Source organism: Bison bison, unplaced genomic scaffold (assembly GCF_000754665.1).
Source record: "Bison bison bison isolate TAMUID 2011002044 unplaced genomic scaffold, Bison_UMD1.0 scf7180017864352, whole genome shotgun sequence".
Lineage (NCBI taxonomy): Eukaryota > Metazoa > Chordata > Mammalia > Artiodactyla > Bovidae > Bison > Bison bison.
The window spans coordinates 5188348-5205326 of NW_011494924.1; the positions used below are offsets into that span (position 1 = coordinate 5188348).

Genomic DNA, 16979 nt, shown 5'->3' on the forward strand with positions numbered 1-16979 from the left:
CAGAGGGTTCAGTTCAGTTGCTCAGTTGTGTCCGACTCTTTGTGACCCCATGAATCGCAGCACGCCAGGCCTCCCTGTCCCTCACCAACTCCCGGAGTCTACTCAAACTCATGTCCATTGAGTTGGTGATGCCATCCAACCATGTCATCCTCTGTAGTCCCCTTCTCCTCCTGCCCTCAATCTTTCCCAGCATCAGGGTCTTTTCCAATGAGTCAGCTCTTCACATCAGGTGGCCAAAGTATTGGAGTTTCAGCTTCAACATCAGTCCTTCCAATGAAAATTCAGGACTGATTTCTTTTAGGATGGACTGGTTGGATCTCCTTGCAGTCCAAAGGGCTCTCAAGAGTCTTCTCCAACACCACAGTTCAAAAGCATCAATTCTTCAGGGCTCAGCTTTCTTTATAGTCCAACTCTCACATCCATACATGACCACTGGAAAAACCATAGCCTTAACTAGATGGACCTTTGTTGGCAAAGTAATGTCTCTGCTTTTTAATATGCTGTCTAGGTTGGTCATAACTTTTCTTCCAAGGAGCAAGTGTCTTTTAATTTTATGGCTGTAGTCACCATCTGCAGTGATTTTGGAGCCCCCAAAAATAAAGTTTGCCACCATTTCCACTGTTTCTCCATCTATTTGCCATGAAGTGATGCGACCGGATGCCATGATCTTTTTTTTCTGAATGTTGAGCTTTAAGCCATTGTACATTGTACATTTAAGCCATTGTACATTGAGCTTTAAGCCATAATGTACATTCTGCTGTACATTTCTTATAACTGGAAATTTGTACACCTTCTTGATTATGAGTGTCACTATAAGAAATGAAGGTTTCAGTTCAGGCTAACAGTGAATATGTTCTTGGGAGTTTTTTCTTTTTTTTAATCAAATTGGGAGATTGTCTAGGTATATTATGTTTCTACCTGAAAATTCTTTTACCTTTGGAGAAGTTGGAAAAGGATATATATGTACAGAATTTTACATTGGCTATCTTTTTCTGAGGCTTCCCTAGTGACTCAGTGGTAAAGAGCCTGCCAATACAGGAGATGCGGATTCGATCCCTGGGTGGGGAAGATCCCCTGGAGAAGGAAATGGCAACCCACTCCAGTATTCCTGCCTGGAGAATCCCATGGACAGAGGAGCCTGGTGGGCTACATTCCATGGGGTTGCAAAGAGTCAGACACAACTTAACAACTAGACAACAAGAGCAACAATCTTTTTCTACCTATGAATTCTTACTACTCTAGGTATAGACTAAGAAGTTACTTAGCACTCTGCCCCCTACCCATAAATGTAAATTTGAAAACAAATTTAGTTGCATTTTAAAAAATACATATTTCAGTGACAAAATTTTTAGGCCTAGATGTATATTTTGGAAACTGATTAAAGTCTTCATACATTTGTGTTGGTCACCCCAACAGCCTGAAATTGATCATAGTTCTGTCATGGTTAGTGAGGTGGGACATCAGAAAGTGAATTATGTCAATATCTGTTGGCTGTGCATAAAAATCTGGGCATACAAAGTATCTGAATGTTTTGGATTGATAGCAAAACACTTGAAATAACTGAATATCCCAATTATATTCTTGTGTGTGTGTGTGTGTGTGTGAGAGAGAGAGAGAGAGAGAGAGAGGCCTTTCTAAGGAAGTTGAAGCAGAGACTTCACTTTCCTGATACTCGATTGTAGGAACCTTTCTACCCCTTTAGAAAATGATACTCCACACTCTTTTCTTTGTCGTTTATAAACTTGGTGGGTTTCATAGCAAAATTTTGTAGGTTGCTAGTGTTTTCACCTTCCTACCTGGAATACGTATTTACCAAATGTCCTATTCATATATGCCCATTGCTTCTAGTAAAAAATCCAGCTATTTGTTTTTGCTGTCATGTGTGCACGTGTGTGTGTTTATTTAGGGAAGGATTCTGTGCCCTTCTACAAGCAAATATTAATTGATAGCATTTATCATTCTGCTCCCTAAGATAATTATTCACATAAATTGTAATCATCTGCAGCTATATTCAATCATTGCATTGTAAGTGAAGTTGTCTCAGTGTGCTAATCTCATTGTATTTTAGAGGCAGGATATCATCTCTGAAAAGAGACTTATACCTTCCTATCTGTCTGAAAATTCTGGACTCAGATACTTACCTAGAAGGAATCAGACCTGTAACTGAGTATTTCAGAGGCTAATACTGTGGATGCTGAGACCCCAGTGACAGGTGCATCACTGTCTCCTTACTCTTATCCCCTGTAGCACAATATGGTCCACACCCTACCTGTGTGCACAGCATTATTTCTTTTGTATGCTTGCTTCACTTTCTCATAATAGTACAGCGAATGAGGTAAGGTGAACAGAAGTGTTCTGGACCCCAGAAGTCAAGGCAAGGGTAGCATCCACATGGCTGTGATCTTTTCATGTAATTCAGTGATGTGCCCTGGCATGCCCACTGCACCCCATCAGAGTCTTGTATGTGGCTTCTCCTGATTTTCCTCTGTGGCCTTGTTCACACCTCTTAAATTCTTCTAGATCCTTAATCCACATAAAAGACAATTCCAGCCCTCCATTCTGAATAGGAGGGCTTCCCTGGTGGCTCAGTGGTAAAGAACCCACCTGCCAATGCAGGAGATGCAGATCCAATCCCTGAGTCAGGAAGATCCCCTGAAGAAGGAAATGGCAATCTATTCCAGTATTCTTGCCTGGGAAATCCCATGGACAGAGGAGCCTGGCGGGCTACCTTCATGAAGTTACAAAGAGCTGGACATGACTGAGCGATTGAACAATAGCAACAAATTCTGAATAGCGATGTAGATTCTTTCCCTGAAGTTGTTGGGGAGGTAATTTTCATTTGATTTTCCTGGGCCACACTTGGTTTGTCAGAGAACTAAGTGCTGTGTGAAATTTTTCCTTCCCAAGAAGGAGCAACTTTCATTTTTCATATTTCTTTCTTTTCTTTCCTGAGCTTCAAATATTTCTGTCTATAAATTATTATTTTAAAAGGCTATTTCTAAATATTCCCATACTTCTTTCCATATAGCCCTCAAACCTTGCCTTATTAAAGACATATGGGTCTCAAATATATTTAAGTGAATCTAGAAAATGAGGGCCTTAGTAGCAAACATTCCCTACATTGGAAAAAATGTGTGTGAGGGGCTTTCATGTCTTAGGACATTGACAATTCAGTCCCCTCCTTTTTGCCCACAGAAATAATACATTTTCTCTTGTAACTGAGAGGAACTGAATGCATTTATACTCTTCTATTCTGTCTTGGCTAGAACCTTTTCCACTTTTAATACAGAGAGTAGGTCTCCAGCATTCATTTATTCATCCTAGATTTAAATCTCCAGCCCTCTTTCCCTGAGTTTGAGGATCAGATACCCCCTGCTATCTAATTGATGTCTAATTGGCATCTCCACACAATGTCTAAGACTTTTCTCAAACTTCACGTGCCCCAAAAGAGTTGAATTCTCCTCGCCTAAACCAGTCCCTTCCTCTGTCATGCCCATCTCAATAATGGCACCAGCATCTACCAAATTTGCTCAAATTGTGCTTGATTCCTCTCTCCCCAATCCCATACCCCGTCCACCAGAAATCTGTTGACTCTAATCTCCAGTTTATCTTGAACCAATTGTCAACCCCCCAAATTCAGGCCACCATGATCCTTTGTTTGATATATTCCAATAGCCCTCTCCATAGGGACACCTGGTCTACTTCCTACCAATGCTTTTTTTATCATCTGTTCTCTGCGTAGCAGCTAGAGTGACATTTAAAACTGAAATCATATCACTTCCTCATGTAAAAATGTCTGAAGTCTTCCTGTTCACTTAGGTCGATATCCAAATCCTTCATTATGAACCGCAAGGCACTGCGTGCCTTTGCTGCTGCCTTTCAAACTCCTGTACACCAGGCACCATCCTAGGCATTGGGATTCTAGGAAGAACCAGAGAATGTCTGCCCTCCTGAAACTGACAATCTGGTGGGATTCTTAAGAGACGGGTCTCAAGATATTTGAGAAACTACCAATTTTTGAATATTACTACATTATTACAAATCCCCCCATATATTACAGCTTTTGTGCTGGCTGGAACACGCATAAATTCTGTTTTCTGATTTCCCTGGTCCTGTAAGTGATTTTGCTTCATGTGCCTGATCTGCCAAATTTAACATTCCACTTTTTATTTTATACAAAATACCACTTGCTGAGATCTCTCCTCATCGATCTCACCTGTTACCAGCATTTGCCAATGGCTTACTTTATTAAAGTTTTTTTTTCCCCCACAACAAAGGCACTTTTAAAAAATAATCACTGTATGAGTGTTAATGCCTGTGTAACAAAAAGGGAAAACAGCACTAATACATTGATTTGGGAATGCCAGGTAGCAGACTAGCCTTTCTCACTAAGCTAACAGACTCAGCCCCACCAACAAACCTTACAATGCACACAGTTCAAAATTCAGCAAAGTAGTGAGCTCCTCTGTGCCTCAGAGGAAAAGTCTGCTGGGAAATGCAGAAATTCCAGCAAGATCTGCCAGTGGGAATGCACAGAAGCCCCCTTACTTACCTTCCCTACGTTCTGGCACCTTTATCATCATGGTCCTGTCTTCCCAGCCCCATTCTCTTTAGCAACTTGGGAGCTTGGGAAACTCACCTTTCTGCCCCAAGCTCATGTCATTGCTTGGCCGTGATAGGAGGTTGCAGTCCAGCCTTGATTCCTTCCTTACTGCTGATGCCCTCACTTGGCTGGACTTCACACTGGTATTGAACCGTTGCTCTTGGAATGGCTTTTATTTATTTCTATTTAACTTTTATTTGCTATAGAGGTATAGCTAATTAGGGCTTCCCTGGTGGCTCAGTGGTAAAGAATCTGCCTGCAATGCAGGAGACATGGGTTCGATCCTTGGGTTGGGAAGATCCCCTGGAGGAGGTCATGGCAACCCACTCCAGTGCTCTTGCCTAGAGAATTCCGTGGACAGAGGAGCCTGGCGGGCAGGCCACAGTCACACAGAGTCGGACGTGACTGAAATGATGAAGCAGCAGCGTAGCCAATTAACAGACAATGTTGTGATGGTTTTAGGTGAACAGGGAAGGGACTCGGTGGCCTATCCATTCTCCCCTCAACTCCCCTCCCATCCATGTTGTTCGTAACACTGAGCAGAGTTCCATGTGCTATTTGTTGTTTATCCATTTTAAATAGAGAGTGTGTCCATCCCAAGTGGAATGGCTTATATTTTTAATATGTGGAGGACACTGTTCAGTGGTAGCGTTACTCATCTTCCTATATGTGTGGGGTGGTGTTTTGTTTCTCTGTTGTTGTTTTGTTGCTGTTGTTGTTGGTAATTTCCCCCAGCTTTACTGAGATAGAATTGACAAATAAAATTGTAAGATATTTAAAGTGTACAAGATGGTAATACATATATGTTGTGAAAGGAATTCCCTCCATTGAGTTAATTAACATATCTGTCACCTCACGTATTTACCTGTTTTGTATGTGTGAACGTTTAAGTTCTAATCTCTTGGCAAATTTCCGTTATATGATAGTGTTATCAACTTGAGTCACCATGATGTTCATTAGATTCTCAGGCATTATTCAGCTTATAACTGAAAGTGTGTACCCTTTTACTAACCTCTGGCAATTTCCCCCACCAATTTGTGAATATCTTGTTTTCTATAAGTGATGCCACGTGTTACATGGCTTATTTCACTTAGCTTAATATCCTTCAGGTTCATCTATGTTATTGCAAATGGCAAGCTTCCTTCTTTTTAAGGGAGAAGGCAATGGCACCCTACTCCAGTACTCTTGCCTGGAAAATCCCATGGACGGAGGAGCCTGGTAGGCTGCAGTCCATGGGGTCGCTAAGAGTAGGACACGACTGAGAGACTTCCCTTTCGCTTTTCACTTTCATGCATTGAGAAGGAAATGGCAACCCACTCCAGTGTTCTTGCCTGGAGAATCCCAGGGACGGCGGGGCCTGGTGGGCTGCCGTCTATGGGGTCGCACAGAGTTGGACACGACTGAAGCGACTTAGCAGCAGCAGCAGCAGCATGTGTATTATTTCTTTACTCATTTACCCATCATTGGACACTTAGGTGAATATAGATATTTCTTTGACATAGTGTTTCCATTTTCTTTGGAGATGTTTTCAGGAATGGAATTGCTAGATCACACGATAGTTCTTTTTTGAATTTCTTGAGGACTCTCCACACTGTTCTCCATAGTGGCTGCATGAATTTATCTTTCCACCCACAGATCCTCATCAGCATTTGTTATCTTTATCTTTTTGATAACAGACATCCTAACAGTTGTGAGGTGATATCGCATTGTGTCTCTGATTTGCATTTCTCTGATGACTAGTGATGTTGTGCACCCTTTCATGTTAACTGCCCTTTGTATGTCTTCTTTGGAAAAATGTCTATTTAGGTCCTTTGCCCATTTTTTAATTGGGTTATGTTTATTTTCTATTGAGTTGTATGCTTATATGTTTTGAAATATCTTCTCACCACTTTCTGTAGGTCAGGTTTACTTGAGATCTCAGTAGTTTTAGTGTTTTAAGTAGTGTGAAAATCTGTCATATGAAATTAGTCTACTTATTGTCCCTTATGGAGCATGCTGACACACTACCATTATTTTTTCCCCATTTCTTTGTTTTTGGATAAACCAACCTTCTTTCTGTTATGAATCCCTGAATTAAAAATTAAACCCAAATCATTCTTTAATCCAGTTGACTGTCCTGACAAATTTATATGTCTTCAAAAAGGTCTCCCAGTTTTTGTTCCAGCAAAAGAGATTCCTTTCCATTCTTTTCATGTTTTTCAATATAAATCTCATGACCCTGTTTCTGACATTTCAGTGTCATTAGTTATTCCATTTTTTTAGCACATGCAACATGTCCATCACTGAAATAGAAGAATCTGTTACAAGACCAGCCCTTAGTGCCAAACCAGATCCCTGGAGATCTGTGTGCATCATTATGGTCCCTACCATCCAGTGATCTTTCTAGGAGCATCCTTGAAGGCGGACTGAATTTGTATTATCAAACTTTGGCATTAGCAGAGATATTCAACTCAATCCAGCCATGTGTACTTTTAATATAAAGATTTACATTTAAAAAATTAGAAACCCATTACATAGAATCTTGAACTCTATTTGTAACTCATATCTTATAGTAAGTAGGGGAAAAAAGACTTCTAAGTTCCAAAAGCCTACCATTAGTGCTTACTGAACTGTTAGAGAACAGTGTTTCAAATAACCCTTTCTGTTATGAGATCAACCCCACATTGTTATCCAGCCCTGTCTGTCTTGCTTATTTTCAGCCATATATCAAGGCATAAATCCTGCTTATATCATTAGAACTTCTAATCTTATTCCCTGGCCACCCATTGGTCTTAATTATCCCTAACCTAGGTGAGTCTAGGAACAAATGTTATCAGCTTCTCAGCCCCATTCCTATCTCCACGTACAACTCTCTGACCAAATAGAAGATAGCCCCTTCCTTCTACCCCATCATCTGCTTAAGGCAAACACAAAACAAAAGCAAAACCAAAAAAAATCTTCCGACTCCTGAGTTTGTTATTTTACAAAGAGATCAGACTCTTCTTAAGATTCTTCCTGAACTCATTACCTGGTGATGACAAGATTTTACTTGAGTCTGTGGACTTCTTACATTCCTCTCCCTTCCAGCATCCATTCATCACACTCATAAGGACCACCTTGGTCCTCAAGGGCAGGTGGCCTCTAAAAGAGTTGGGCAGGGGTTTTGAGGGGCTGAAGGGGTTTTGAAATATTGCTCCCCTCTTCTAGGTTTTGAGTTGTCATGGATATAATTAGTTCTCTCTGTGTCTTCAATTCCTTTCTCTCCTGGGTGATGACTTGATTAAAAATCTTATTTCCTTATTGGTGGGATTCTGCTGCAAAGGGTCATTTGGGAACTTTGCAGAAACTTTAGCACCATTCCCTGGACTCTGAAATATTGTTGTTTCTGTTGAGATGCTCAGTCGTGTCTGACTGTTTGCAACCCCATGGACTGCAACACACTAGGCTTCCCTGTCCTTCACTATCTCCCAGAGTTTGCTCAAACTCATGTCCATTGAATCAGTGATGCCATCCAACCATCTCATCCTCTGTCACCCTCTTCTCCTCCTGCCCTCAATCTTTCCCAGCATCAGGGTCTTTTCCAATGAGTTGGCTTTTTCCTCAGGTGGCCAGAGTATTGGAGCTTCAGCTTCAGCATCAGTCCTTCCAATGAATATTCAGGGTTGATTTCTTTTAGGATTGACTGGTTTGATCTCCTTGTTCCCCAAGGGAATTTCAAGCATCTCTCTAGCACCAGAGTTTGAAAACATCAATTCTTTGGCACTCAGCCTTCTTTATGGTCTAACTCTCACATCCATACATGAACTATTGGAAAAACCATAGCTTTGACTATGTAGACCTTTGTTGGCAAAGTGCACAAAAAAGTCTTAATGACCCAAATAACCATGATGGTGTGATCACTCACCTAGAGCCAGACATCCTGGAGTGTGAAGTCAAGTGAGCCTTAGGAAGCGTCACTATGGACTCTGAAGTATGGGAGAAGGTAAAAATATTAAAATCCACTCTCAGGAACTTGGCTCTCCAGTGAATAAATAACATGCTACTTTTGTTCTCCGTGGAGCTACCTCTCTATCACTTTATTAGATGAAGTTCTTGTATTTTGGAGTTTAATCATTTTGAGGGGAAAAGTCAAGAATACTTTCAAACTATTATGAAAACTATGGATCTTCTTTCTAAATGATATGATTGTGCACTACCTGTGTGCATCATTACCGTGTCCTTTGTTTGCAGTGAATGGCCATCAGCTCTGGCCAATGGAAATAATAAAGGATGCTAGGCTAGCTCATGGAGCTGAGTAAGACAGAAGCAGCCTAGATCAGAGGAGGAAAAGAATCTGAGCTGTCCCAGGGTTGGGGAATCTTCCTGACTCAGCTCCAATAACTCCTAACATCTGTATCTGTCCATATTTCAAAATCTCAGGAGAAGGAAGAAGTCCTAGCTTGAGTCAGATCAATCAGCTGTACCAGGAGGGTGCGGTGCTCATTTGGATCCATTTTATGTAGCATGAGGGGCTTCCCTGGTGGCTCAGATGGTAAAGAATCTGCCTGCAATGCAGGAGTCCTGGGTTTGATCCCTGGTTCAGGAAGATCCCTGGAGAAAGGAATGGATACTCTCTCCAGTATTCTTGGCTGGAGAATTCCATGGACAGAGGAGCCTGGCAGGCTACATACAGTCCATGGGGTCGCAAAAGAGTCAGACATGATTGAGCGACTTTTTTTTTTTTTTAATGTAACATGAGGACAGCAACCGTCGCGATGTTGATGCCCAAGAAGAACTGGATTGCCATTTATGAACTCCTTTTTAAGGAGGGGGTGATGATGGCCAAGAAGGATGTCCACATGCCCAAGCACCTGGAGCTAGCAGACAAGAATGTGCCCAGTCTTCATGTCATGGAAGCCACGCAGTCTCTCAAGTCACGAGGCTACGTGAAGGAACAGTTTGCCTGAAGACATTTCTACTGGTACCTCACCAACGAAGGCATCCAGTATCTCTGTGATTGCCCCCACCTGCCCCCTGAGATCGTGCCCACCACCCTGCGCCTCAGCCGTCCTGAGACGGGCCAGCCAAGGCCCAAAGGTCTGCAGGGAGAGCGACCTGCAAGACTCACGCGAGGGGAAGCCGACAGAGACATCTACAGACGAAGCGCCGTGCCCCCTGGTGCCGACAAGAAAGCCAAGGCCGGGGCTGGGTCGGCAACTGAATTCCAGTTTAGAGGCGGATTTGGTCGTGGACGTGGTCAGCCACCTCAGTAAAGCTGAAAGGGATTGTTTTGTGTTGAATAAACCTGTAAACAGAAAAAAAAAAATAATAGTAATGTAACGTGAGGGTATTCCCAATGATTAGAGAAATCACTGAGTTGTGCAAGCATCTCTCCTACGAGCTAACTCTGCACACAACTTCAAGGCATTCAGGACCTCCTGCTTTGGAGGAAGATAAAACCAGTTTTGACAGAATTCATAGAACCCCTGAATATTAGAGTGGAAGGAATTTTAGATAATATATGCTTTTATTGAGCATTTATTATGTGCCAAAGATTGGGCTTCCCAGGTGGCTGAGCGGTAAAGATAAAGACTCCACCTACCAATGTAGGAGACACATCCCTGGGTCGAGAAGATTCCCCTGGAGAAGGAAATGGCAACCCACTCCAGTATTCTTGTCTGGAAAATCTCCTGGATAGAGGAACCTGGAAGGCTACAAGTCCGTGGGGTCAGAAAGAGTCAGATGTGACTAAGCACACAGTCATCCATGTGTCAGACATTGCACAAATATTTAACATGCACTGTCTCCTTTTATTTCTACCATAACTCCTTTAGACAAGTATATATTACATCTTTTTCTACAGATAAGGGAACTGAGACACTCAACCTAGAAAAAGATAGCTTGAAATCCCGTCTCATCCCTGGTCCTCATAACTTCTTACCTTCAGAGAAAGAAATTCTACTCCTAGTTCTGAGTTCCTCAAGATCCAAATTTTATTTCTGGGTAATCTAGGTAGATCAGAGGTAAAGCACAGAATGACGTTTGTCCCTGCCTAAAATGGGTTTGGCGGCTGATGAATCCCTTGCCATGCCCATCTTTTCTTGGCCCACCACCAGCTAGGACTCAGAAAAGGTTTTCATGGAGAGAAGCTCTATTTAGCAGACCCCGTTTTAATAAAGGGAAAACGTCAAGCCTGCACGCACTCACCCACTCTGTCACCCGGTGACATGGGCTCCGTCTGCCCGCCCACCACCACCTGCTGTGCTTCCCTGTGGCTGGACCCTTGTCTCCCATCACCACACGGCTCACCCACAACTGTTCCGTTTCTGGGCCTCTCACCCACCCACCCTTGCTCTGTTATTCTGCCACACAACCCAACACTCATGCATATTCTCCACCCAGCCCTCCACGGTCATCATACCAGCCATGCCATTCTATAAGAAACCTGTTTTCTCACCTAGTCCCCAGCTGCCTTCTTCCACTCACCTGTAGTCATCTGCTGAAGGTGCCAAGCCACACACCCCTTTAGCTTTTCATGGGCCGACTCTTTAAGATGTGTGCTCTCACGGCTGTGAGGCTGTGTTCACTGAGGCATTTGGGGATCTCTAGGGGACTCAGTAGGACATTTTTGCTACTGAAGCAGCTGGCATTACTCACAGAGTCTCATTACAGCTTGAGGATCTGTCAGGTAACCATGAAAGTTCCTGGGAGGGCAGCAGGAAATAGCCCAGATGTATCTTTGGCTGCTCTGGACCCGGTACAATGCCAAGCTCATGGCAGGCACTTCTCTGAATTGCCTAGGGCTTCCCAGTTCGCTCAGTGGTAAAGAATATGCCTGCCAATGCAGGAGGCACAGGTTCGATCCCCGAATCGGGAAGATCCCTAGGGAAGGAAATGGCAACCCATTCCAGTATTCTTGCCTGGGAAATCCCATGGACAGGGGCGCCTGGCAGGCTACAGTCGATGGGGTTGCAAAGAGTCAGACACGACTGAGCGACTGAACAACCATCACCACCTGAATTGCCTCCATCGTATCAGTCAGGCTTCAGGTGGAGATGTTTTTCTAAGGTGAATGGCAGGCATACCTTTCTATGTTAAAGCAGGTGTCAGTATTACAACACCTGGTTTGCTATAAGTGCAACTGGGAACTCACTGAAGATGGAGCTGCATTTCTTTAGGTGAAAAACATTCTCACCACCTAAATTTATTCAGTCTAAATTCTTCTAACCAACAAGGGAGCAAATTCTTTATTTCTTCCTCCCTAGGTTGTTATGCTTCCTCCCCACTAAGCCTCTTCTTACCCGTCAGAAGGATCCTGCTGTGGTATCCAAAACCTGATTCTAGGAACGGCCAAGGAATTAGTTTAAAAGGATTGGAATAGTAAATGCTTCCAATTGGCATTAACTTTTCCTGTCATGGCAGCCTGGGCAATGAACAGTAATTTTCATGGGTCTAACTCCATTGCAATTCTGAAGTTTCACAATTCTGGACATTTTATATACAGTTTGGGGCTGATTTAGGTAGGAGTCAGCAAGGCTTCCACTCATTTCCAAGGATGTACACAAACAACAGTAGGTAAAAGTCAAACACTAGAGTTTCTTGGAATTTCTATCAAGAACTGCAAATGTTTAACTGGTGCTTGATTACTCAGACTTTTAAAGAGGTCCTTCCTTCCTCACTGTGCATACTCAGTTGTGTCTGACTCTTTGAGATCCCATGGACTGTAGCCCACCAGGCTCCTCTGTCCATGGGATTCTTTATTTTTCTCCAGGGAAGAATGCTGGAGTGGGTTGCCCATTCCTCCTCCAGGGGATCTTCCCAACCCAGGGATCGAACCCGTATCTCTTGTGCCTGCTGCATTGGCAGGTGGTTCTTTACTACTAGCGTCACCTGGGAAGCCCCTTAACTGGTACAGCTATTATGGAAAATAGTACGGAGGTTCCTCAAAAACTTAAAAAAAGAACTATCTTGTGATCCAGCAATCTCACTTCTGGGTATACATACCCAAGGAAAATGAAATCAGCATTTGAGAGATATCTGTTCATTGCAGCATTATTTATGATAGCCAAGATACAGAGACAACCTAAACCTTCATTGAAAGATGAGTGGATAAAGGAAGTGTTCAATGGGCTATTATTCAGCCTTAGAAAAGAAGGAAATTCTTCTGTGTTTGTGACAACATGGATAAACTGTTAAGATATTAGGCCAAGTGAAATAAGCTAGAGGCAGGAAAACCAATACTCCATGACATAACTTACTTGTGGAATCTAAAAGTAGAAACAGAGCAGAATGGCAGTTACTGGGCTCTGGGGGAAGGGAACCATGAGGAGCTGGTGGTCAAGTGATACAAACTTTTATTTGTATGCAAGATAAATAGGTTAAGAAACCTAATGTACAACCATGTGACTCTAATGACTATTGTATTGTGGACCTGAAATTTGCTAAAATGGTTGACCTTAAATGTTCTTACCACAAATGAAAAGGGTAACAAGTCTGTGAGGTGATGGATATGCTCATTAGCTTGATTGTAGTGAATATTGCACAATCAAATTATCAAATTGTATTTGTATTAAGTGTATGGGCTTCCCAGGTGGCACCAGTGGTAAAGAACTCACCTGCCAATGCAAGAAACATAAGAGACGTGGGTTTGACCCCTGGGTCGGGAAGATTCCCCTGGAGAAGGGCATGGCAACCTACTCTAGTATTCTTGCCTGGAAAATCCCATGGACAGAGGAGCCTGGCGGGCTACAATCCATAGTGTCACACAGAGTTGGACATGACTGAAGCGACTTATCATGTACAGACACTTTAAGTGTATATAATCTTTGTCAACTATAACTCAATAAAATTGGAAAAATTTTTTAAAAGTTGAGATAGTAAGTAGCATAGCAGCCTATGAGTTTGCTGGTTTCTCATTCATATATTGATTATTAGATATTATATATACATGAAATCTTTCCTTTCCAAAACAGATAAAAAACCAGACTTGCAAATGTTTTGAATATACCATTTCTGCAGTTTCAGCTACATTATTTTACTGTCCTGGGGCAGTCCCAAAACTGCCTGGTAGTACCTTACTCCTGGCAGCAGTAAGGAGTTAACAGATCACCCTGGGCTGCAAAGTCCATTTGTTTCTAGGTGGTATCATCAGACCTGGATCAACAGGATCCAGAAACTGGATCTTTGGGGGTTTCTTGTGTTTTTCTTTTTTAATCTTTTTATTGGACTATAGTTGCTTTACACTGCTGTCAGTTTTTGCTGTACAACTCAGTGAATTAGCTATATGTTTACATATATCCCCTCTTCCTTGTGTGGGCTTCCCTGGTGGGCTCAGATGACAAAGAATCTGCCTACAATACAGGATACCCTGGTTCGATCCCTGGGTTGGGAAGATCCCCTGGAGAAGGGAATGGCCACCCACCCCAAGATTCTTGCCTGGTGAATCCCATGGACAGCGGAGCCTGGTGGGCTACAGTCCATGGGGTCTGGGCTTCCTTCCCATTGAGGTCATCTCAGAGCACCAAGGAGAGTTCCATGTGCTCTGCAGTAGGTTCTTATTAGTTATCTATTTTATACCGGGTAGTGTACATATGTCAGTCCCAATCTCCCAATTCATCCCCCCACCCCTTTCCCACTTGGGTATCCATACATTTGTTCCCTACATCTGTGTCTCTTTCTGCTTTGCATAGCAGATCATCTATTTTTATCAACCTGTTTTTCTAGGTTCCACATATATGTGTTAATATTACAGTATTTTTCTCTTTCTGATTTACTTCACTCCATATGACAGTCTCTGGCAGAAATCAACTCTTTCCCCTGAACTCCAGTCAGCAGGAACTTGCCAGCAAGTTTATCACTTTTTCACGATACCAACTACTCTTATTGGGTCCGGGAGGTATAAGTAGAAAATTCATAGTAAAAATTATGTAGCTTTTCTGGACTCTCCTCTTGTCAATTGCATGGATAATGTCTAACATAAAAGGGAAAGAGTCTCTTTCTCTACAGCCAACTTCTCATAACAAGTAAGTCATATCCGCTCTCCTAATAACCCCTTCTGGATCCATGGAGTGGTCTTTCTAGTAAATTGGTTTTGAAACTGGAACATATCCAGGCCTGGGCTTCCATGTATATAGCCTAATGGGGAAAAGAGGGCACATGTGTACATGGCTTCATGGGGTGGAGCAGAGGAAACAGCGGTGAGAGCTGTTAGCGTGCGCACCACTCAAAGGGTGGCTGGTGAGTTCCGGAGGGCCTCCTTCCATCTTAAGACCTCTGATTAGCCAATAATAGCATGCCAGCACAAGTGGCTCAGTGGTAAAAAATCCAGCTGCCAATGCAGGAGACGTGGATTCGATCCCTGAGTTGGGAAGATCACCTGAAGAAGGAAATGGCAACCCACTCCGGTGTTCATGCCTGGGAAATCCCTTAGAGGATCCTGGTGGGCCACAGTCCATGGGATCGCGAAGAGTTGGACATGGCTTAGCGACGAAACAACAACAACAACAGTTATACTGGCTGTGGGTCACAGCACCATTGCCAAAGTCACCCATAGAGTGACAATCCCATTTACTTCCGAGACTGTCCTTGATCAATGGCAAAGACATTCTCTGTTGAGAGTTGTCTGTGTGAATCTGAATGGAGACGATTGGATGGGGTCTGCAGTTTTACAAGAAACCTCTGGGCCTGAACAAGGAGTTGTTCAGAGATTTGGGGGAGCAAGGACATTTCCAGAGATCTCCAGCTCTGAACGGAGTGCCTGGCATGAGCCCCTTGATGATCTGCCTGGGGTCTTTAGAAAATAGCAAGAGAGTCTCTTCTTTTTTCTTTTAAAAATACAGCTGCTTTGGGAGCTGAGCGGTGCCTTCAGGGACCAAGCAGGTGGCTGGACATGTCTTGTTCAGGTCCTAGGCAATTACTCCTAAGGGACATTTCAGCTTCTCACTGAGAAATACTTCAAGCACTCAGATCCATTTCTTTTCAAGTTAAGATTCCTTTCAAACAAAGAAGAGAGAATCATTTAGGCTTCAAGGAGAGAGTGGGAGAGGACAACCCAAACAGTGAAAGGGTAGATCATTCCTCTCCCCGCCACCTTCCTCCTTTCTTTCCGGGCTTTTGGGGCAACACTCCTCCTTTGGCGTCAGGAAGCAGTCACATGTTATTCTTTACCACGTGCACCATGGGCTTTAAGCCCCAGCTGCCCACTTTCCTGTTATGAACAAGCTTTGATGGTTTCTGTCCTCAAGTGACAAATTTTTGCTTGTTTATGTGTGTTTTTATGTACCACATCCTAGTCCACAAAAATACTTTACTGTGGCTTGGGTGGGAGCTTCAGCTTCTGCTCAGAATCAAGTGATTTTTACTTGTTGGGGAAATCAGAGCTTTCTGCCTTTTCTCTCTACCTCCAGAGGGATCTCGCCTCACCCCCATCTCTCATGGGGGCTGGTGGGTCTCCTAGTGGGGTTATTGCTACACATTACAATCCAGCTTACATTGCTTTGGGGTTTTCAAAGTCAGAAATTCCTCAAACTGCCTGGCGCATCCTGAAATACCATTTGGTCGGAAATTTTATGTTTAGCTGGAGATCAAGGGTGGAGATCGTAATTTCCCAGATATGACCTTTAACTCTCAATCCTTTGTTACCCATGACCTTTCTAACGCACATATCCCCTTGAAAGAAAATTTATACTCCTTGTACCTCTGCCAGGCCTCTCAAGTGAACTGTACACGCAGCATATTCAGCCTTGGCTGGATTCTGAGCATAGATTTTGTATATTAAGAGTAAACAGATGTTTATGGAGAATACTGACAAGATGCAGCAGAAATGAGAGAAAGACAGGATCACTGTGGTCAGAATTCGGAAGAGTTTTAAAAAGAGGATGTTATCTTTTTTGCTAAAGACGGGCGCTTGACTTCCAGAATAGATGGGGTTTGACAGATGGAAAAGGAAAGAGAGAATTCACATGCAGGACTAGCAGGAAGAAAGGCGCAAAGAGGCCGGGCATCGTGGGGTGTGTGCAGGGCCCAGTGGGGCAGGAAGCGCTCAGCAGAACCTGAGGGCCACGAAGGCCAGGCTGCTGAGGCCTAGCAGTAAGCCTAGCCTGCTTAGCTGCTGCTTTCAACTCTTTGTTATGAAGTCTTTCTAATTGTGGCCAAATAAGAGGGCTTCCCTTGTGGCTCAGACAGTAAACAATCCGCCTGCAATGCAGGAAATCCAGGTTTGATCCCTGAGTCAGGAAGATCCCCTGGAGAAGGAAATGGCAACCCATTCTAGTATTCTTGCCTGGAGAATCCTATGGACAGAGGAGCCTGGAGGGCTACAGTCCATGGGGTCACAAAGAGTTGGACATGACTGGGTGACTAACACTTTATACATAACATAAAATTTACCATTTTAACTGTTTTTTTTTTTTTTTTGTTT

The 16979-nt window shown here is 43.1% G+C and overlaps 1 protein-coding gene and 1 pseudogene across 2 annotated transcripts in view; both read left to right on the forward strand.

Moving 5' to 3' along the window:
* TMEM178B (transmembrane protein 178B) overlaps nt 1-16979 on the forward strand; it is a 408156-nt gene that overhangs the window by 306773 nt on the left and 84404 nt on the right. The window lies entirely within an intron of this gene.
* Nucleotides 9328-9887, forward strand: LOC104999385 (annotated as a pseudogene). Its single transcript, XR_826592.1, has one exon. The product of XR_826592.1 is annotated as a 40S ribosomal protein S10 pseudogene (transcript).